Genomic DNA, 23,891 nt, shown 5'->3' on the forward strand with positions numbered 1-23,891 from the left:
AGATGGCGGAGCATCCGCGATCAATGTAGGAGGGAGAGGCAGCAGCGTGAAAAGAGTGGGGCAGACGCACCTCCTAAGAAAAAAATATATATTTATTTTGATCGCTTGACATTCCTGAATCCCAGCATGGACCTCAGACCATAAGTACAAATCTCACAACACATTTCCCTCTTTTTTTTTTTCTTTTTTTTTTAAAAAAAAGGGAAAGAATATTAAAATTTGCACAAATATTTCATTACAGAACACAGTCTAACCTCACTGACAGGGAGACAGGGTCGGATTCAGAGTTGGTCATAGACCCAGTTGGGGAAGGAGAAGAGTTGGCTGGCCCATCTTCTGATCCGTCAGGCTCCATCCCTCCAGGATCATCGACATCTGACCAGCCAGCACCAGCAGCACCAGCCCAAGAAGATGCCCCACCATCAGCATCAGCCCCAGCATCAGTAGCACAAGCTAGCCAGGATGACCCTGCTAACAGCAGCAGCCCTACTGTTGCCCTGGAGCAATCACCACAGGCTGCAGTGATATCACAGCGTGCTCGCCACAGAAGAGAGCTACTCCAAAGTAGGAGAAATGTTGATGCTGGGGTGTTGAACTACCTGGCAAGGGTTCGTGAGGATGATGGGGAGGAGGGCTTTACGAGGAGCCTATCCTGGTATTTACAGCCCCTAGAGCGTGAGGTGAGGCTTCGTGTGAGGGGTTGCTTTCAGATCCTTATTGATGCATGCACCCCCCCAAACAACCCATACCAGTTTATGGAGACTATTGAAAGTTGGCAGCTGTCACCACAAAATCTCCTGCGGCTGCAAAGATGTCCCCAGGTGCATGCTCAACAGGGATCTGAACCACCCCCTCCACGTGAGCCTACACCTCAATCCCTACCCACACCCAACCCACCATGGCAACCTCAGGCCCATATGGCAGGCTATCAGCAACCATCCCAATATGGCTACTTGTCCAGACCCAGTGCTGGAGGCTGGTCCCAACCTGGGTTTGGACGACATGGCCATATTGGGTTTGGATATGATTCCAGGCCATATTTTCAGGAGCATGAGGGATTTCCTCAAAATCCTTATGGACATTCCACAACTGGCCCACATGATTCCAGGCAGAATGTTCCTCCAGCCCACACATCATCCACACAGGGTGAAGGACAATTTGGCCGACAAAGGCCACCTGCTGATGCCCAAGATCTAAACCCATCTCCACCACCTACGTATCAAGATCTGTGATTTTGTTTTTATTTTTATTTTTTTGCGGACATTTTCATGTCTTGATTCTGTTTGTGCTAACATAGCACTTTGTTGTTATTTTATTGTTTTAGGCATATATTTGCCAAAAAATTTATTGCCTTAAAAGAGTTAAAAAAAAAGAGTTTTTTTCTTTAAAAAAAACATAAAAGAGGCATTTCATTTAAGTAAAAATGAACAGTTAAAAAGCCTAATTTGGGTTGTCGTCAAATCATTATTACATCACACACACATGCTAGCCTCAGAACCATATGTGAATTAAGAAAAGACAACACACAGTAGCCTTAGTTTGTCCAAAAAATTTTAATGAAAATATTTGAAATATTTCCAAAGACAACAAATCAAACATCAAAAATTGCATAATCTTGCCAGGGAGTGGCACCTTGAGGAGAAACAAAAAAATTTGTGAATACATCCCTAACTTTTAGCCCAGAAAGGGGACGCCGCAGAGGACGGCCATATGGGGTAGGCCTAATCACATTGCTCATCAGGTGTTCACCAATATCAGCTGAGGAACAATCATGTATGCGGGTAAAATTGTGCAAAATAACACAGGCTTTTATCACTTCATTCACTGTAGCCTCACTGAGCTGAATGGCAGACTGGAGAACACGCCATTTTGCCACAAGAATCCCAAAGGCGCACTCCACCAGTCTCCGCACCCTGGAAAGCCTCATATTAAAGACCCTCCGCCGGTGGTCCAGGTTGCACCGGGGATAAGGCCTCATGACGTGTCTTGTCAGTTGGAAAGCCTCATCTCCTACCAAAACAAAAGGCACTGCTTCCGCATTTGAGCCTGGGAGTTGTTGTGGTGGTGGGAGGTTTAACTGGTTGTCACGTAGCCGACGACCCATTATGGACAAATTGAAGACCCTAGAGTCTCCAGTTCGCCCATAGGCCCCAATGTCTACAATTATAAACCTGTAGTTACTGTCAGCAACAGCTAACAGAACTACAGAGAAAAACTGCTTATAATTGTAGAATTGGGAGCCAGCGTTCGGCGGCTTACGCACCCTGATATGTTTCCCATCCACAGCTCCAATGCAGTTAGGGAAGTCACAAGTGTTCTGGTATCCACGGGCGATTTTAAGCCAATCCTCCTGTTTGGGCTCAGGTATAACAAGTTCCTGAAGTTTCTCCCTTATTTGAAAACAGGTGGAACGAACAATGCCCGAAATTGTCAACCGCCCAATCAGAAACTCCAAGTGTAGTCCCGCATACGACAAGCCTGTGGACAGGAAGCTGAAAGACAAAGAAAGATAATATTAGTTTTTTTACATGAGTATAAATAAAACATGAAAAAGCACAAGTGCATAGTATATTTACAAAGACATTATTTTCATTTTCACATTAAAAAGAACCTGGGTTACTTTACTACAACATTCACCACAGTTTTTGTGAAGTGCTTGTGCCATAATGCCCACAAATACTTACCAAAACATGCTAAAACACAACATCCCCCCCAAAAAATCATCAACATACAGTATGTGAGAATGTTGAATACATACCGTAATGTTAGAAGACACTCCTCAGCAGATATGGCTTTTCGCATCCTTGTGTCCTGATACGTGATACCCGGACGAAATATCTCCAACAAGATATCAAAGGTACTGATGGTCATGCGACAGTACAGATAGAACTTGTCAGGATGTGATCCCAAAGCTGTATATAGCCTCTCAAAATGTCCCTTAGTGAGGCGTTGGGTCAATAGAGGATGCACCCACAATCGTCGACTCCTCCTTCGCGGATCAACATTCACCGGATATGGCTGCCCAAAGCGATGAGACAACAGCCAGTGAAACAACACCTGCTGAGTTGTGCTTAAAGACACATGGTCAGACATGTTTTATAGGTCAAATCAACACATCCAAAATAAGCTCAACAAAGAAATGGGCAGATGGGAGGGTTCCACCTGTTGGAGAGGGCTTAAATAGTGATGTTAATGATGATTTGAATGATTTGCAGGCCAGAGAACCGTTAAATGTCCATTTTGTGATGTTGCGTGAAAAATACGCCCTACGGATCACATACGGATCACACACGCAACAGTACATGCGCAAAATACGCAACCACACCTAGGCAACGGATTACCTACGGAACAATATTTCAGGGACATTTCGGCGTATTACGCGCGTATTACGGCCATAAAATACGGACCGTATTGTCTTACGCCGAGTGTGACGCCGGCCTTAGTCATAGCATGTGTGACATGTAAATTTTCTACAAGAAGTTCTGGATTCCTGCTGGATTACTACTATTTTCTATTTGGATGGCCGGCTGCTCAGCCTTTTTCCGTGCAAGAATTGACGTGGTGTAGCCCACTAGGAGGTGAGCTGACTAACTTCACCTTTTTTCTTGACCTATAAAACTGTCGCACTAGTTAACCCTTTCAGTGAACACCGTAAAAAAATAAATATAACACGAGGCAAAAAACAATGCTTTATCATTATACCGCTGAACAAAAAGTGCAATAAAACACGATCAAACAGACATATGTAAATAAAAAGGTACCATTCAGAACGTTATCTTGTCCATCTTGATACAGGAAAGATATATATCTTGGTATCTTGTCCATCAAAAAGAAAGCCATCACACAGCTCCATCAGCAGAAATATAAAAAAGTTATTGCTCTCAGAATAAAGCGATGCAAAAATAATTATTTTTTCTATCAAATACTTTTATTGTGTAAAAGCACCAAAACATAAAAAATATATAAATGAGGTATCGCTGTAATCCTACTGACCCAAAGAATAAAACTGTTACCAATTTTACCACATACAGTGCGGTATAAAAAACAAAAAAACAAAAATCAATTCCTGAATTGCTGGGTTTTGTTCATTCTGACACCCAAAAATCAGAATAGAAAGCGATCAAAAAATGTCATGTGCCCTAAAATGGTACCAGTAAAAACATCAGCTCATCCTGCAAACAATAAGCCCCCCCATGACTCTGTCAGCCAAAACATGGAAAAATTATAGCTCTGAAAATATGGTGATGCAAAAACTAGTTTTCACAATAGAAAGCACCTTTTAGTGTGTGACAACAGCCAAACAGAAAAACCCGCAATAATCTGGTAATCAAACTGACCAGAAGAATAAAGTCGCCTCATCGCTTATACTGCATGAGGAATGGTGTACAAAATAAATAAAACCAATTCTTCACATACTGTTTATGTTTTTTCATTCTGCATCCCAAAGATCGCAGTAAGGCTTAGTGCACAGGACGCTGGATAAATGTGATCCAAAACGTAATGTAAAATGTTCCCAATAAAAGCTTCAACTCAATCCACAGAAAAGCAATCCCACAGTCAGATCTGTCATTTGTTAACGGAATTATAGGGGGCTTCCATGTTACTGGTGGCACAAAGGCTCTGGAATAGCTAAATGCCGCTCCACCCCCCAAAAGAAATTGAGCAAATTCTCCGCTCCCAAATCCAAACGCCCCTCCTCCCTTCTGAGCCCCAGTGTGCCTAAACCACATTTAGTACCCACATGAATGACATATCTGTAGTGATGAGAGCCCACCAATTTACAGGTACGTGTCTCCACAAGCATGAGCAGCGCATAATGTACTGTTGACTGCAATGTACTGGTCACTACATTGTACTGGACACTACAACAGCAGTTTGCAATTTTCACTCAGCAACATCCACTGCTGCTTGTTTCTGGAAAACACCCATGGAGTACAAATCATCACTACATCTGTAGATAAATTCCCAAAGAGTTTTAATTTCCTAAATGGGGTCACTTGAGGGGGGTATTCTGCTCTTCTAGCATTTAGGGGCTATTCATATGGAATCTGCAAACTAGTCTAGGAAAATCTGGACTCCAGTAGGCAAATAGCGCTCTGTCCCTCCCGAGTCTCTCTGTATGGCTAAGTAGTACTGTACAGCCACATATAGGGTATTTCTACATTCCACAGAAATTGTGGGACAAATTTTGGTGGCATTTTTACACATTTCCCAGTATGAAAATGTAAAATGTGAGGCTAGCACACAACCTCGGTGGTAAAAAAGTAAATCATTTTTTCCTCACTGCCCAATGGTATAAAAGTCTGTGACACACCTGTGTTGTCACTATATTCACTGCACCCCTAGATGAATTCATTGAGAGGTTTAATTGGTAAAATGGGCTTACTAATGAGGGGTTCTGCTGTTGTGGCACCTCAGGGGCTTGGGCAATGAAACATGGCACCCTCAAACAAGATCAGCAAAGTCTGCACTGTAATATGGTGCTACTTCCCTTCTGAGCTTTGCACTGTGCCTCAAAAGTAGTTTTTGACCACATATGGGTTATTGGAACTCAGCAGAAATTGCACTACAAAGTTTTGGGTCCATTTTCTCCTTTTGCCCTTGTGAAAATACAAAATTTGTAACTAAAAAGATTTTTGTGGGAAAAAAATGTGAATTTTAAATTTTCACGGCTAATTGTTATAAACTTCTGTGAAGCACCTGGATGTTCAAGGTGCTCAATACACATCCATGAAGTTCCCAAAGGGGTCTAGTTTCCAAGATGGTATAATTTGTGAGGGTTTCCACTGTTTAGGCACATCAGGGACTCTCCAAACGTGACACAGCTAATTATTTAGTCAAATTTTGCATTCAAAAAGTCAAATGACCCCCCATTTACTTCCAAGCCCTGCCATGCTACCAAACAGTAGTATTCCCCCACATATGGGGTATCGGTGTACTCAGGAGAAATTGCACAACACATTGAATGAAATAATTTCTCCTGTTACCCTTATGAAAATGCAAAATTTGGAGCTAAAAGGATTTATCTTCGAAAAAATGTGATTTTTTTATTTTTTATTTTCATAGCTCTACGTTATAAACTTTTGTGAAGCCCCTGTGGGTTCAAGGTGCTCAAAACACATCTAGATAAGTACCCAAAGGGGTCTAGTTTCCAAAATAATGTCACTTGTTGGGGATTTCCACTGTTTAAACACATGAGGGGCTCTCCAAACAGAACATGGCAACCGCTAATTATTCCAGAAAATTTTGCATTCAAAAAGTCAAATGGCACTCCTTTACTTCCAAGCCCTGCCGTGCACCCAAACAGTAGATTTCCTCCACATATAGGGTATCGACATGCTCATGAGAAATTGTTCAACAAACTGTTTGGTATATTTTCTCCTGTTACCCATGCAAAAGTTCAAAAAAAAATTAGGTCTAGAAGAAAATTTTGGTGAAAGAAAGTAAATGTTTGTTTTGTCATTTCACATTCCAAAATTTCCTGAGAAGCTCCTTAAGAGTTAATATACTTCTTGAATGTGGTTTTGAGTACCTTAAGGGGGTTCAGTTTTTAGAATGCTGTCACTTTTGAGTATTTTGTCATAGGGCCCTCAAAGACACTCCAAATGTGAGCTGGTGCCTAAAAAAATGGTTTTACAAATTTAGTTGTAAAAATGAGAAATCGCTGGTCAATTTTTAACCCTTATAACTTCAAAAAAATTGTTTCAAAAATTGTGTTGATGTAAAGTAGACGTGGGAGAAATGTTATTTATTAAATTTATTAACTATTTTGTGCGATATGACTCTCTGATTTCAGGGCATAAAAATTAAGTTTGAAAATTGCCACATTTTCAACATTTTCACCAAATTCCTGTTTTTTTTTTCACAAATAGATGCAAGTCATACTGAAGAAATTTTACCACTATCATAAAATACAACATGTCCCAAGAAAACATTTTCAGAATCAGTGGGATCCATTGAAGCATTCCAGAGTTATCTCCTCATAAAGTGACAGTGGCCAAAATTGTAAAAATTGGCATGGTCAGGAAGGTGAAAACAGGCTTTGGGGTGAAGGGGTTAAAGTGTATTTACATAGACACATGACAGCTTAGGATTCTCTGGACCTGAAATTTGCCTAATTGAGGAGCTGCAATATTGTATCCCTTATCTGGGTGAAATAACTTTAATAAATTGAAAATTAGAGATGACCAAATATATGAGGAATTGAATTCTACTTGAATATTACAAAAATCATTGAAATACAGTGAGCAAAACTATGGTGACATAAGCCAGCAGAGGGAGATGTACAATGGTTTTCACAGGATTACACAGCAGGTAAGTACACTATATAAAGGTGCTTCTCAGAAAAATAGAATAACATCAAAAAGTAAATTTAAGTTCTTCAATACAAAAAGTTAAACTCTTATATAATATGAGTCATTGCAAACAGAGTGAAACATTTCACATGTTTATTTCTGTTTATGTTGATGATTTAGGCTTACAGCCAATGAAAACCCAAAAGTCGACGATGAGATCATTACCGCTAGTCAGAGAGCTGTGGCTCCCACGCTGTCAGATTTCAGCATGAGCCAGCACCTTTGGCCAAAGGTAAGAAGTTTGACTCCGGCAACAGGCATCGGCTGATTGGACTGCTACATCAGCTGATGGGACTGAAACATGAAACCCAATGCAAATCAATGGTGAATCAAAGTTGGCAGTGAGTGGAGGACAGGAAAACACCTACAGTGCCCATTTTAATGCCATAAACATCAATTCTTATTATTTAAGCTTGTCAATCTTAATTTACTTTACAACAATAGTTAGGCATTGAAAACTGGGGGTCATTTGGCTAAAGTTGTGGGGGGGTAGGGCTGGCTCAAGATTTCTGTGGGCCCAGGAAACGAGGAATATGTAATGGCGGTGGAGCAGGGAGAGGTAAGTATTGCAACTTTGCAAGTGCTGTGATCCAGAGCAAGTAAGGGGGGCCCAATCATTGGCACTGGCACAGGGCCCCTCATAGTACGACGGTGTGTTTAACGGCGGGTGGCACCTCCCACTGGCAGAGACTCTTTTGCGTACAATGAGGGGCCCTGTGCCAATGATGTCGCCAATGAGTATGCCCCCCACCTGATGAAGGAGGCTGCACTTTCATCTGCACCTTCCTCTTTGCCCCGGTGTAAGGTGTTAGAGTATGCGGGAAGGGGAACCTGACTTTCAGCAGGGTCAGATTCTGGCTGTGTAGAGTGCAAGGGGAATGTAGTGGTCTGGGTCAATGTACCCACAGACTCATCAAGCAGTGGCTGGGCAATGGGCAGGATGAGGAGGAAACACAGATATAGGCCCAAATAATAAAGTAGGCTAAATGCAGTTCAAAATTGGTAACAGGACTAAACGGGCGGCATTGCTTTGTTCAGTGGAGGACAACTGTAATGAGTGGCAGACACAGTTAGTAGGCCCAAATAATAAAGTAGGCTAAAAGCAGTTCAAAACTGGTAACAGGAGTAAACGGGCGGCATTGCTTTGTTCAGTGGAGGACAACTGTAATGAGTGGCAGACATAGTTCGTAGGCCCAAATACTAAAGTAGGCTAAATGCAGTTCAAAATTGTTAACAGGACTAAACGGGCGGCATTGCTTTGTTCAGTGGAGGACAACTGTAATGAGTGGCAGACACAGTTAGTAGGCCCAAATAATAATGTAGGCTAAATGCAGTTCAAAATTGGTAAAAGGACTAAACGGGCGGCATTGCTTTGTTCAGTGGAGGACAACTGTAATGAGTGGCAGACACAGTAAGTAGGCCCAAATACTAAAGTAGGTTAAATGCAGTTCAAAATTGGTAACATGACTAAATAGGTGGCATAGCTAGGTACAGGGGTGGGCTCCTCTGCTTGCGCTAGGTGGTGACCACGGCCCTGTGGGGGTAGTCAGCCCATTTAGGGAGGTATAAAAATGGCCTATGGTGGACATTCAGCAGCTGCAAATGGAGGAATTGGAGAAGTCAGTAAGAGGAGGCCAAAAGCAAGAAATTTTTCCGGCAAGCTACATGTCAGCACGGGAAGGTGGGGCAAAATAATTTGAAATCCATGATTGGTTCATTTTAATGAAAATTAGGTCATCAACATTCTGGGTAGCCAGACGTGTCCTTTTTTCGGTCAGTATTGAACCAGCAGCACTGAAGACTCTTTCTGATAGCACACTAGCAGCAGGGCAAGCGAGCTCTTGTAATGCATATCCTGCCAATTCTGGCCAGGTGTCTAGTTTAGATGCCCAGTAATCAAAGGGGAATGACCTGTGAGGGAGAACATCGATAAGGGAGGAAAAGTTTTTCATAACCATATTGGACAAATGCTGTCTCCTGTCACTTTGAATCGATGCAGTACTACCTGTCGTGTCAGCGATCATTGCGAAATCACTCCACAAACTGGTCATAAAACCTGTTGTGAATTCTGTGGCAGAGCTCCCTCCTGTGGTCACAAGTGGTACTTCGGCTGATTCTCTCTGTGAGCTTCTGTTGGTGGAGGGACGTGGTACTGCGGCTTCTGAGTTTCCTCCCTCAGGTGATCTGGTGAGGTCGTTAGGTGCTTCTCTACTTAACTCCACCTAATGCTTTGATCCTGGCTTCCAGTCAATGTTCCAGTGTTGGACTTGCTTTTCCCTGGATCATTCCTGTGGCCTGCTGCTCTGCATAGCTAAGTTCTTCTTTGCTATTTGTTTGCTATTTTTTCTGTCCAGCTTGTCTAATTTGTTGCTGGAAGCTCTGGGACGCAAAGGGTGTACCTCCATGCCGTTAGTTCGGTACGGAGGGTCTTTTTGCCCCCTTTGCGTGGTTTTCTTTAGGGTTTTGTGTAGACCGCAAAGTTACCTTTTCTATCCTCGCTCTGTTAAGAAAGTCGGGCCTCACTTTGCTGAATCTATTTCATCTCTACGTTTGTCTTTTCATCTTAACTCACAGTCATTATATGTGGGGGGCTGCCTTTTCCTTTGGGGTATATCTCTGAGGCAAGGTAGGCTTATTTTCTATCTTCAGGCTAGTTAGTTTCTCAGGCTGTGCCGAGTTGCATAGGCAGTGTTAGGCGCAATCCACGGCTGCCTCTAGTGTTGTTTGGAGAGGATTAGGGATTGCGGTCTGCAGAGTTCCCACGTCTCAGAGCTCATTCTATGATTTTGGGTTATTGTCAGATCACTGTATGTGCTCTGACCGCTATGTCCATTGTGGTACTGAATTGCCTTTCATAACAGTACAGGAAGCCAAAAGTACTAATGATTCTCAATAGAGGGAAAAAAGAAGTTCTGAGACCATTTTTTTTTCTTTGCACTGTGTTTTGCCTTTTTTTTCCCTAGACATTTGGGTGGTTCAGTACACAGGTGTAGCGATGGACATTAGAAGTCTGTCTTCATTTGTGGATCAGCTCTCGGCAAGTGTACAAAAGATTCAAGACACTATTGATCAGAAATCTATGTTAGAACCAAGAATTCCTATTCCTGATTTGTTTTTTGGAGATAGAACTAAGTTTCTGAGTTTCAAAAATAATTGTAAATTATTTCTGGCCTTGAAACCTCGCTCCTCTGGTGATCCAGTTCAACAGGTTTTGATTGTTATTTCTTTTTTGCGCGGCGACCCTCAGGACTGGGCGTTTTCTCTTGCGCCAGGAGATCCTGCATTGAGTAATATCGATGCGTTTTTCCTGGCGCTCGGATTGCTGTACGATGAACCTAATTCAGTGGATCAGGCAGAGAAAAATTTGCTGGCTCTTTGTCAGGGTCAGGATGAGATAGAGGTATATTGTCAGAAATTTAGAAAGTGGTCCGTGCTCACTCAATGGAATGAATCTGCGCTGGCAGCTATGTTCAGAAAGGGTCTCTCTGAAGCCCTTAAGGATGTCATGGTGGGATTTCCTATGCCTGCTGGTTTGAATGAGTCTATGTCTTTGGCCATTCAGATCGGTCGACGCTTGCGTGAGCGTAAATCTGTGCACCATTTGGCGGTATTACCTGAGCTTAAACCTGAGCCTATGCAGTGCGATAGGACTTTGACCAGAGTTGAACGGCAAGAACACAGACGTCTGAATGGGCTGTGTTTCTACTGTGGTGATTCCACTCATGCTATCTCTGATTGTCCTAAGCGCACTAAGCGGTTCGCTAGGTCTGCCACCATTGGTACAGTACAGTCAAAATTCCTTCTGTCCGTTACCTTGATCTGTTCTTTGTCATCGTATTCTGTCATGGCATTTGTGGATTCAGGCGCTGCCCTGAATTTGATGGACTTGGAGTATGCTAAGCGTTGTGGGTTTCTCTTAGAGCCCTTGCAGTGTCCTATTCCATTAAGAGGAATTGATGCCACGCCTTTGGCCAAGAATAAGCCTCAATACTGGACCCAGCTGACCATGTGCATGGCTCCTGCACATCAGGAGGTTATTCGCTTTCTGGTGTTGCATAATCTGCATGATGTGGTCGTGTTGGGGTTGCCATGGCTACAAGCCCATAATCCAGTATTAGATTGGAAATCCATGTCGGTGTCCAGCTGGGGTTGTCAGGGGGTACATGGTGATGTTCCATTTCTGTCAATTTCGTCATCCACCCCTTCTGAGGTTCCAGAGTTCTTGTCTGATTACCGGGATGTATTTGATGAGCCCAAGTCCGATACCCTACCTCCGCATAGGGATTGTGATTCTGCTATCAATTTGATTCCTGGTAGTATATTTCCAAAAGGTCGACTGTTTAATTTATCCGTGCCTGAGCACGCCGCTATGCGCAGTTATGTGAAGGAATCCCTGGAGAAGGGGCATATTCGCCCGTCATCGTCACCATTAGGAGCAGGGTTCTTTTTTGTAGCCAAGAAGGATGGTTCGCTGAGACCTTGTATAGATTACCGCCTTCTAAATAAGATCACGGTTAAATTTCAGTACCCCTTGCCATTGTTATCTGATTTGTTTGCTCGGATTAAGGGGGCTAGTTGGTTCACCAAGATAGATCTTCGTGGTGCGTATAATCTGGTGCGTATCAGGCGAGGAGATGAATGGAAAACTGCATTTAATACGCCCGAGGGTCATTTTGAGTTTCTAATGATGCCATTCGGACTTGCCAATGCTCCATCAGTGTTTCAGTCCTTTATGCATGACATCTTCCGAGAGTACCTGGATAAATTCCTGATTGTGTACTTGGATGACATTTTGATCTTCTCGGATGATTGGGAGTCTCATGTGAAGCAGGTCAGAACAGTTTTTCAGGTCCTGCGTGCTAATTCTTTGTTTGTGAAGGGATCAAAGTGTCTCTTTGGTGTGCAGAAGGTTTCATTTTTGGGGTTCATCTTTTCCCCTTCTACTATCGAGATGGATCCTGTTAAGGTCCAAGCCATCCATGATTGGACTCAGCCGACATCTCTGAAAAGTCTGCAAAAGTTCCTGGGCTTTGCTAATTTTTATCGTCGCTTCATCTGCAATTTTTCTAGTATTGCCAATGCATTGACCGATTTGACCAAGAAGGGTGCTGATTTGGTCAATTGGTCTTCTGCTGCTGTGGAAGCTTTTCAAGAGTTGAAGCGTCGTTTTTCTTTTGCCCCTGTGTTGTGTCAACCAGATGTTTCTCTTCCGTTCCAGGTCGAGGTTGATGCTTCTGAGATTGGAGCAGGGGCTGTTTTGTCGCAGAGAGCTTCTGATTGCTCAGTGATGAAACCATGCGCTTTTTTTTCCAGGAAGTTTTCGCCTGCTGAGCGAAATTATGATGTGGGCAACCGAGAGTTGCTGGCCATGAAGTGGGCATTTGAGGAGTGGCGTCATTGGCTTGAAGGAGCTAAGCATCGCGTGGTGGTATTGACTGATCATAAGAACTTGACTTATCTTGAGTCTGCTAAGCGGTTGAATCCTAGACAGGCTCGTTGGTCGCTGTTTTTTGCCCGTTTTGACTTTGTGATTTCGTACCTTCCGGGCTCTAAAAATGTGAAGGCGGATGCTCTGTCTAGGCGTTTTGTGGCCGACTCTCCGGGTTTGTCTGAGCCGGCGGGTATCCTCAAGGAAGGAGTAATTGTGTCTGCCATCTCCCCTGATTTGCGGCGGGTGCTGCAAAAATTTCAGGCTAATAAACCTGATCGTTGTCCAGCGGAGAGACTGTTTGTCCCTGATAGGTGGACCAATAAAGTTATCTCTGAGGTTCATTGTTCAGTGTTGGCTGGTCATCCTGGAATCTTTGGTACCAGAGAGTTAGTGGCTAGATCCTTTTGGTGGCCGTCTCTGTCGCGGGATGTGCGTGCTTTTGTGCAGTCCTGTGGGATTTGTGCTCGGGCTAAGCCCTGCTGTTCTCGTGTCAGTGGGTTGCTTTTGCCCTTGCCGGTCCCGAAGAGGCCTTGGACACATATCTCTATGGATTTTATTTCTGATCTTCCCGTTTCTCAAAAGATGTCAGTCATTTGGGTGGTCTGTGATCGCTTTTCTAAGATGGTCCATCTGGTACCCTTGTCTAAATTGCCTTCCTCCTCTGATTTGGTGCCATTGTTCTTCCAGCATGTGGTTCGTTTACATGGCATTCCAGAGAATATCGTTTCTGACAGAGGTTCCCAGTTTGTTTCAAGGTTTTGGCGAGCCTTTTGTGGTAGGATGGGCATTGACTTGTGTTTTTCCTCGGCTTTCCATCCTCAGACTAATGGCCAGACCGAACTAACCAATCAGATCTTGGAAACATATCTGAGATGCTTTGTTTCTGCCGATCAGGATGACTGGGTGTCCTTTTTGCCTTTGGCTGAGTTCGCCCTTAATAATCGGGCCAGCTCGGCTACCTTGGTTTCGCCATTTTTCTGCAATTCTGGGTTCCATCCTCGTTTCTCTTCAGGACAGGTTGAGTCTTAGGACTGTCCTGGTGTGGATACTGTGGTGGACAGGTTGCAGCAGATTTGGACTCATGTAGTGGACAATTTGACCTTGTCCCAGGAGAAGGCTCAACGTTTCGCTAATCGCAGACGCCGTGTGGGTCCCCGACTTCGTGTTGGGGATCTGGTTTGGTTATCTTCTCGTCATATTCCTATGAAGGTTTCCTCTCCTAAGTTTAAACCTCGTTTCATTGGTCCGTATAGGATTTCTGAGGTTCTTAATCCTGTGTCTTTTCGTCTGACCCTTTCAGATTCTTTTTCCATACATAACGTATTCCATAGGTCATTGTTGCGGAGATACGTGGCACCTATGGTTCCATCTGTTGATCCTCCTGCCCCGATTTTGGTGGAGGGGGAATTGGAGTATATTGTGGAGAAGATTTTGGATTCTCGTGTTTCTAGACGGAAACTCCAGTATCTGGTTAAGTGGAAGGGTTATGCTCAGGAAGATAATTCCTGGGTTTTTGCCTCTGATGTCCATGCTCCCGATCTTGTTCGTGCCTTTCATGTGGCTCATCCTGGTCGGCCTGGGGGCTCTGGTGAGGGTTCGGTGACCCCTCCTCAAGGGGGGGTACTATTGTGAATTCTGTTGTCGGGCTCCCTCCTGTGGTCACAAGTGGTACTTCGGCTGATTCTCTCTGTGAGCTTCTGTTGGTGGAGGGAAGTGGTAGTGCGGCTTCTGAGTTTCCTCCCTCAGGTGATCTGGTGAGGTCGTTAGGTGCTTCTCTACTTAACTCCACCTACTGCTTTGATCCTGGCTTCCTGTCAATGTTCCAGTGTTGGACTTGCTTTTCCCTGGATCATTCCTGTGGCCTGCTGCTCTGCATAGCTAAGTTCTTCTTTGCTATTTGTTTGCTATTTTTTCTGTCCAGCTTGTCTAATTTGTTGCTGGAAGCTCTGGGACGCAAAGGGTGTACCTCCGTGCCGTTAGTTCGGTACGGAGGGTCTTTTTGCCCCCTTTGCGTGGTTTTCTTTAGGGTTTTGTGTAGACCGCAAAGTTACCTTTTCTATCCTCGCTCTGTTAAGAAAGTCGGGCCTCACTTTGCTGAATCTATTTCATCTCTACGTTTGTCTTTTCATCTTAACTCACAGTCATTATATGTGGGGGGCTGCCTTTTCCTTTGGGGTATTTCTCTGAGGCAAGGTAGGCTTATTTTCTATCTTCAGGCTAGTTAGTTTCTCAGGCTGTGCCGAGTTGCATAGGCAGTGTTAGGCGCAATCCACGGCTGCCTCTAGTGTTGTTTGGAGAGGATTAGGGATTGCGGTCTGCAGAGTTCCCACGTCTCAGAGCTCGTTCTATGATTTTGGGTTATTGTCAGATCACTGTATGTGCTCTGACCGCTATGTCCATTGTGGTACTGAATTGCCTTTCATAACAAAAACCCCTCTGTCCAATGCCACTTCGGATTTGTGCACCTATAACAACTCTGCCATGTTGCTTCCTACGGCTCGTGTGAGAATCATCACCGCCGCTGTGTGCTGGGAATGCCTGAACCAAACGGTCTACAAGAGTTGCTTGTTTGGTAGCCAATATTTGCTCAAGGTTCTCATGTGGCATGATATTTTATAATTTTCCTTTATATCATGGATCTAGGAGGCAGGCCAACCAGTAATCGTCATCAGTCATCATTTTGATAATGTGGGGGTCCCGTTTTAGGATACGCAAGGCATACTCAGCCATGGGGGCCAATGTTCCAGGTGTCAATTCACTGCTTGTGCTGGGTTGAGGAACCTTGCAAATCAACATCAGTTTTGTCCCGCAAAAACCCTGCACCTGACCTTGCAACGCCACCAGTTTGTATTGCCCCCTGAGAAGCATCCTCCTCCCATAAATATTCATCACCATCATCATCCTTCTCCTCCTCTTCATCCGCCACCTTGTCCAGGAGAGTTCCCTGAGCAGACAATGGCTTCCCTCCTCCTCGGCTGCAGACGTCAGCGCCTTAATGTGCGTCAAACTTTGCATCAGCAGGCGCATTAGTGGGATGCTCATGCTTATGATGGTGTCATCTGCACTTACCAGCCGTGTGCATTCCTCAAAACTCTGAAGGACTTGACAGAGGTCTTGTAGCTTCAACCACTGCACACCAGACAACTCCATGTCTGCCATCCAAGTGCCTGCCCGTGTATGTGTATCCTCCCAAAAATTAATTACAGAACTCCTCTGTTCGCACAGCCTCTGAACCATGTGCAGTGTGGAGTTCCACCTTGTTGCAACATCGATTATTAGGCGGAGCTGGGGAAGATTCAGCGATCGCTGATGGTTCAGCATACATCTGGAGTGTACGGGCGACCAGCGGATGTGCGAGCAAAGTCTTTGCACCTTCAGGAGCAGGGCTGGTAACTCCGGATAATTTTTCAGGAAGCACTGCACCACCAGGTTCAAGGTGTGAGCCAGGCAAGGTATGTGTTTAAGTTCTGAAAGGGCTATGGCAGCCATAAAATTCTTTCCGTTTTCACTGACTACTGTTATGACCTGGTGGTCAGGACAATAATGGACCTGGTGGTTAAGAGCACACGGAATGACCTGATAGTTACTGATAATAAGGACGAGCTCTGGGACGTGGGAACTCTGCTGACCGCAATCCCTAAACCTATCAAACACACTAGAAATAGCCGTGGATTGCGCCTAACGCTCCCTATGCAACTCGGCACAGCCTAAGAAACTAGCTAGCCCGGAAGAAAGAAAAATAAAGCCTACCTTGCCTCAGAGAAATTCCCCAAAGGAAAAGGCAGCCCCCCACATATAATGACTGTGAGTAAAGATGAAAATACAAACACAGAGATGAAATAGATTTAGCAAAGTGAGGCCCGACTTACTGAACAGACCGAGGATAGGAAAGGTTACTTTGTGGTCAGCACAAAAACCTACAAAAAGACCACGCAGAGGGCGCAAAAAGACCCTCCGCACCGACTCACGGTGCGGAGGCGCTCCCTCTGCGTCCCAGAGCTTCCAGCAAGCAAGACAACAAATTAAATAGCAAGCTGGACAGAAAAATAGCAAACCAAAGAAATACAAGCTGGAACTTAGCTTCTGATGGGAAGACAGGTCACAAGAACGATCCAGGAGAGAACAGACCAATACTGGAACATTGACAGGTGGCATGGAGCAAAGATCTAAGTGGAGTTAAATAGAGCAGCAGCTAACGAATTAACCTCGTCACCTGTGAAACTCAGAAACACCAACCAGAGGAAGTCCATGGACAGAACCAGCCGAAGTACCATTCATGACCACAGGAGGGAGCCCGACAACAGAATTCACAACAGTACCCCCCCTTGAGAAGGGGTCACCGAACCCTCACCAGAGCCCCCAGGCCGACCAGGATGAGCCAAATGAAAGGCACAAACCAGATCGGCAGCATGAACATCAGAGGCAAAAACCCAGGAATTATCTTCCTGACCATAACCCTTCCACTTGACCAGGTACTGGAGTTTCCGTCTCGAAACACGAGAATCCAAAATCTTCTCCACCACATACTCCAACTCCCCCTCAACTAACACCGGGGCAGGAGGATCAATGGATGGAACCACAGGCGCCACGTATCTCCGCAATAACGACCTATGGAAAACATTATGGATGGCAAAAGAAGCAGGAAGGGCCAAACGAAATGACACAGGATTGATAACCTCAGAAATCTTATACGGACCAATGAAACGAGGCTTAAACTTAGGAGAGGAAACCTTCATAGGAACATAACGAGACGACAACCAAACCAAATCCCCAACAAGAAGTCGGGGACCCACACAGCGCCGGCGGTTAGCGAAACGTTGAGCCTTCTCCTGGGACAATGTCAAATTGTCCACCACATGAGTCCAAATCTGCTGCAACCTATCCACCACAGTATCTACACCAGGACAGTCTGAAGACTCAACCTGCCCTGAAGAGAAACGAGGATGGAAACCAGAATTGCAAAAAAACGGCGAAACCAAAGTAGCCGAGCTGGCCCGATTATTAAGGGCGAACTCAGCCAACGGCAAAAAGGACACCCAATCATCCTGATCAGCAGAAACAAAGCATCTCAGATATGTTTCCAAAGTTTGATTAGTTCGTTCGGTTTGGCCATTTGTCTGAGGATGGAAAGCCGAGGAAAAAGACAAATCAATGCCCATCCTAGCACAAAAGGATCGCCAAAACCTTGAAACAAACTGGGAACCTCTGTCAGAAACGATGTTCTCCGGGATACCATGTAAACGAACCACATGCTGGAAAAATAATGGCACCAAATCAGAGGAGGAAGGCAATTTAGACAAAGGTACCAAATGGACCATCTTAGAAAAGCGATCACAAACCACCCAAATGACCGACATCTTTTGAGAGACGGGGAGATCCGAAATAAAATCCATAGAAATATGCGTCCAGGGCCTCTTCGGGACCGGCAAGGGCAAAATCAACCCACTGGCACGAGAACAACAGGGCTTAGCCAGAGCACAAGTCCCACAGGACTGCACAAAAGAACGCACATCCCGCGACAAAGACGGCCACCAGAAAGATCTAGCCACCAAATCTCTGGTACCAAAGATTCCAGGATGCCCAGCCAACACTGAACAATGAATCTCAGAGATAACTCTACTAGTCCATCTATCAGGGACGAACAGTTTCTCCGCTGGGCAACGGTCAGGTCTATCAGCCTGAAATTTTTGCAGCACCCGCAGCAAATCAGGGGAGATGGCAGACAAAATTACCCCCTCTTTGAGAATACCCGCCGGCTCAGGAACACCCGGAGAGTCAGGCACAAAACTCCTTGACAGGGCATCAGCCTTCACATTCTTAGAGCCCGGAAGGTACGAAACCACAAAATCAAAACGGGATAAAAATAATGACCATTGAGCCTGTCTCGGATTCAACCGTTTGGCAGACTCAAGATAAGTCAAATTCTTGTGATCTGTCAAGACCACCACGCGATGCTTGGCTCCTTCCAGCCAATGATGCCACTCCTCGAATGCCCACTTCTTGGCCAACAATTCACGATTACCAACATCATAGTTACGCTCAGCAGGCGAAAACTTTCTAGAAAAGAAAGCACATGGCTTCATCACTGAGCCCTCAGAACTTCTTTGCGACAAAACAGCCCCTGCTCCAATCTCAGAAGCATCAACCTCAACCTGAAACGGAAGCGAAACATCTGGCTGGCACAACACAGGGGCAGAAGAAAAACGACACTTCAACTCCTGAAAAGCCTCTACAGCCGCAGAAGACCAATTGACCACATCAGCACCCTTCTTGGTCAAATCAGTCAACGGTTTAGCAACAGTAGAAAAATTAGCGATGAAGCGCCGATAAAAATTAGCAAAGCCCAGGAACTTTTGCAGGCTTTTCACAGATGTCGGCTGAGTCCAATCGTAAATGGCCTGGACTTTAACAGGGTCCATCTCGATAGTAGAAGGGGAAAAAATGAACCTCAAAAATGAAACCTTCTGAACTCCAAAGAGACACTTTGACCCCTTCACAAACAAGGAATTCGCACGAAGGACCTGGAACACCATTCTGACCTGCTTCACATGAGACTCCCAATCATCCGAAAAGACCAAAATATCATCCAAATACACAATCAGGAATTTATCCAGGTACTCTCGGAAGATGTCATGCATAAAGGACTGAAATACTGATGGAGCATTGGAAAGCCCGAATGGCATAACCAGGTACTCAAAATGGCCCTCGGGCGTATTAAATGCTGTTTTCCATTCATCGCCTTGTTTAATACGCACAAGATTATACGCCCTTCGAAGATCTATCTTGGTGAACCAACTAGCCCCTTTAATACGAGCAAACAAATCAGACAGCAACGGCAAAGGATACTGAAATTTGACTGTAATTTTATTAAGAAGGCGGTAATCAATACAAGGTCTCAAAGAACCATCCTTCTTGGCCACAAAAAAGAACCCTGCTCCTAACGGTGATGACGGCGGGCGAATATGGCCTTTCTCCAAGGATTCCTTTATATAACTCTGCATAGCGGCGTGTTCTGGCACAGATAAATTGAACAATCGGCCCTTAGGAAACTTACTACCACTAATCAAATTAATTGCACAATCGCAATCCCTATGAGGAGGTAGGGCACTGGCTTTGGGCTCATCAAATACATCCCGATAATCCGACAAAAACTCTGGAACTTCAGAAGGAGTGGAAGACGAAATAGACAAAAATGGAACATCACCATGTACCCCCTGGCAACCCCAGCTGGACACAGACATAGATTTCCAGTCCAATACTGGATTATGAACCTGTAGCCATGGCAACCCCAAAACGACCACATCATGCAGATTATGCAACACCAGAAAGCGGATATCCTCCTGATGTGCAGGAGCCATGCACATGGTCAATTGGGTCTAATACTGAGGCTTATTCTTGGCCAAAGGCGTAGCATCAATTCCTCTCAATGGAATAGGATACTGCAAGGGCTCCAAGAAAAAACCACAGCGCCTAGCATACTCCAAGTCCATCAAATTCAGGGCAGCGCCTGAATCCACAAATGCCATAACAGAATAGGATGACAAAGAGCAAATCAGAGTAACAGACAATAGAAATTTAGACTGTACCGTACCAATGGTGGCAGACCTAGCGAACCGCCTAGTGCGCTTAGGACAATCGGAGATAGCATGAGTGGAATCACCACAGTAAAAACATAGCCCATTCCGACGTCTGTGTTCTTGCTGTTCAGCTCTGGTCAAAGTCCTATCACATTGCATAGGCTCAGTCCCATGCTCAGATAGTACCGCCAAATGGTGCACAGCTTTACTCTCACGCAAGCGTCGATCGATCTGAATGGCCAAGGACATTGACTTATTCAGACCAGCAGGCATGGGAAACCCCACCATGACATCCGTAAGGGCTTCAGAGAGACCCTTTCTGAAGATTGCTGCCAGGGCACATTCATTCCATTGAGTGAGCACAGACCACTTTCTAAACTTCTGACAATATATCTCCGCTTCATCCTGACCCTGACACAGAGCCAGCAGATTTTATCTGCCTGATCCACTGAATTAGGTTCGTCATAAAGCAATCCAAGCGCCAGGAAAAACGCATCAACATCACGCAATGCCGGATCTCCTGGCGCAAGGGAAAATGCCCAGTCTTGAGGGTCACCACGTAACAAAGAAATAATGATCTTTACTTGTTGAACAGGGTCACCTGAGGAGCAAGGTTTCAAGGCAAGAAACAATTTACAATTATTTTTGAAATTCAAGAACTTAGATCTAGCACCAAAAAACAAATCAGGAATTGGAATCCTAGGCTCTGACATCGGATTCTGAACCATAAAATCTTGAATATTTTGTATCCTTGTAGTGAGATTATCCATCCAAGAGGACAGACCTTGAATGTCCATGTTTACACCAGTGTCCTGAACCACCCAGAGGTAAAGGGGAAAATAGAGACAAAACACACTGCAAAGAAAAAAAAATGGTCTCAGAACTTCTCTTATCCCTCTATTGAGATGGATTAGTACTTTGGGCCACCTGTACTGTTATGACCTGGTGGTCAGGACAATAATGGACCTGGTGGTTAAGAGCACACGGAATGACCTGATAGTTACTGATAATAAGGACGAGCTCTGGGATGTGGGAACTCTGCTGACCGCAATCCCTAAACCTATCAAACACACTAGAAATAGCCGTGGATTGCGCCTAACGCTCCCTATGCAACTCGGCACAGCCTAAGAAACTAGCTAGCCCTGAAGAAAGAAAAATAAAGCCTACCTTGCCTCAGAGAAATTCCCCAAAGGAAAAGGCAGCCCCCCACATATAATGACTGTGAGTAAAGATGAAAATACAAACACAGAGATGAAATAGATTTAGCAAAGTGAGGCCCGACTTACTGAACAGACCGAGGATAGGAAAGGATACTTTGCGGTCAGCACAAAACCTACAAAAAGACCACGCAGAGGGCGCAAAAAGACCCTCCGCACCGACTCATGGTGCGGAGGCGCTCCCTCTGCGTCCCAGAGCTTCCAGCAAGCAAGACAACAAATTAAATAGCAAGCTGGACAGAAAAATAGCAAACCAAAGAAATGCAAGCTGGAACTTAGCTTCTGATGGGAAGACAGGTCACAAGAACGATCCAGGAGAGAACAGACCAATACTGGAACATTGACAGGTGGCATGGAGCAAAGATCTAAGTGGAGTTAAATAGAGCAGCAGCTAACGAATTAACCTCATCACCTGTGAAACTCAGAAACACCCACCAGAGGAAGTCCATGGACAGAACCAACCGAAGTACCATTCATGACCACAGGAGGGAACCCGACAACAGAATTCACAACAGACTACCTTGCCTGCCTCAAGATGTACACTGACCAGCCATGACAGAGTTTGTTGCTGCAAGTACTTGACCAGTACCTCCGCGGTGTGTCTGTTGTCACCCAAACACTTCATTTGTAATGCAGCCTGCTGGCGCTTATCACTATCTCTTCGATAATGGGACACCTCGTGTGCAACACTGGCAGCTGTGGATGGAGCGGTTGTACGATTGCGCTCTGTGATCGAGCTTTCGCTTCTGGAGGAGGAGGAGCTGGAGGAGGAGGGGTGGCGAACGCCTACAGCCAACTGTTTCCTAGACCGCGGGCTAGGCAGAACTGTTCCACTATGGCTGTCCCCTGTGGACCCTGCATCCACCACATTAACCCAGTGCGCCGTGATGGACACGTAACATCCCTGACCATGCCTACTTGTCCATGCATCTGTTGTGAGGTGCACCTTTCCACTGACTGATTGCCTCAGTGCATGGGCAATGCGGTCTTTGACATGCTGGTGGAGGGCTGGGATGGCTTTTTTCGCAAAGAAGTGCCGACTGGGTAGGTCATAGAGTGGTACTGCATAGGCCATCAGGTCTTTGAAAGCTTTGCTTTCAACCAACCGGTAGGACATCATCTATAATAAGATTAGTATAGCAATGTGGGCGTTCAAACCCTGTGTATGCGGATGAGGGGATGAGTACTTTCTTTTCCTAACGAGAGTCTCTTGTAGGGTGAGCTGGACTGGAGAGCTGCATATGGTGGAACTAGTGGTGGTGGTGGACATGGCAGATTGAGATAGGGTTGGTGATGGTATTCTTGATGTTCGCCTACATGCAGAGTTTCCTACCAATAACCTTGTGATTCCCTGACTGCTTTGGCCTTGCGATGATACCTCCACATTTGCTGCTGGTGGTGTCCTAACCGGTGGCCTTACAGTGATGTAGCGTTGCTGACTACCTTCATTCTGAGCAGGTGCACCAACGGTACGTGACATTTGGTAGTTAGTCCAGGCTTGCAAGTGCATGCTGGTTAAATGTCTACGCATGCACGTTGTATTTAAATTTTGAAGATTCTTCCCTCTGCTAAAGGTTTTTGAGCATTTCTTACAGATAACTTTTGACTGATCATTCGGATCTTGGTTATAAAATTGCCACACTACACTCTTCCTACTATGGAATACCTTTTCAGGCATTGCACGCTGTGCTACTTTCACCGGATGGCCACGCTGTCCTAAAACTGTTTTTGTTTTTGACAAACGTTTTTGGCCTGAAACAGGCCTGCCAGATGACAGCTGTTGCGATGTAGATGGCTGCTACGGATCCTCCTCCTCCGCTTCTGAGAAACTGGCAGCGGCACCCTCTTCCCCCAATGGCTGTCAATCTGGGTCAACAACTGGGTCATCTATCACCTCTTCAATTTCATGTGCACCTTCCTCTGTGTCACCGTGTAAGGTGCTATAGCGTTCGGGACGGGGCACCATAGTCTCAGCAGGGTCAGATTCTGGTTCAGTACACTGCGAGGGCAATGTAGTGATCTGAGTCAATGGAACAGCATAATAATCTAGCTGTGGCTGTGCATTAGTGCACTCCATGTCCTATTCATCTTGTAATGGGCAGTTAACAATTTCCCTTTCTAACCCAGGCACGGTATGTGTAAAGAGCTCCATGGAGTAACCTGTAGTGTCGCCTGATGCATCCTTCACTTTTGGTTCGGGTGAAGGACACAAGGAAACGTCTTGTTCCTGACTGAGAGCATCTACTGACAACTCGCTGCTTTTATATTTGGAACTTTCTGAAGAGGAGGCGAAAGAGACAGAGGATGAGTC

Source organism: Ranitomeya imitator, chromosome 3 (genome assembly GCF_032444005.1).
Source record: "Ranitomeya imitator isolate aRanImi1 chromosome 3, aRanImi1.pri, whole genome shotgun sequence".
Taxonomy (NCBI): domain Eukaryota; kingdom Metazoa; phylum Chordata; class Amphibia; order Anura; family Dendrobatidae; genus Ranitomeya; species Ranitomeya imitator.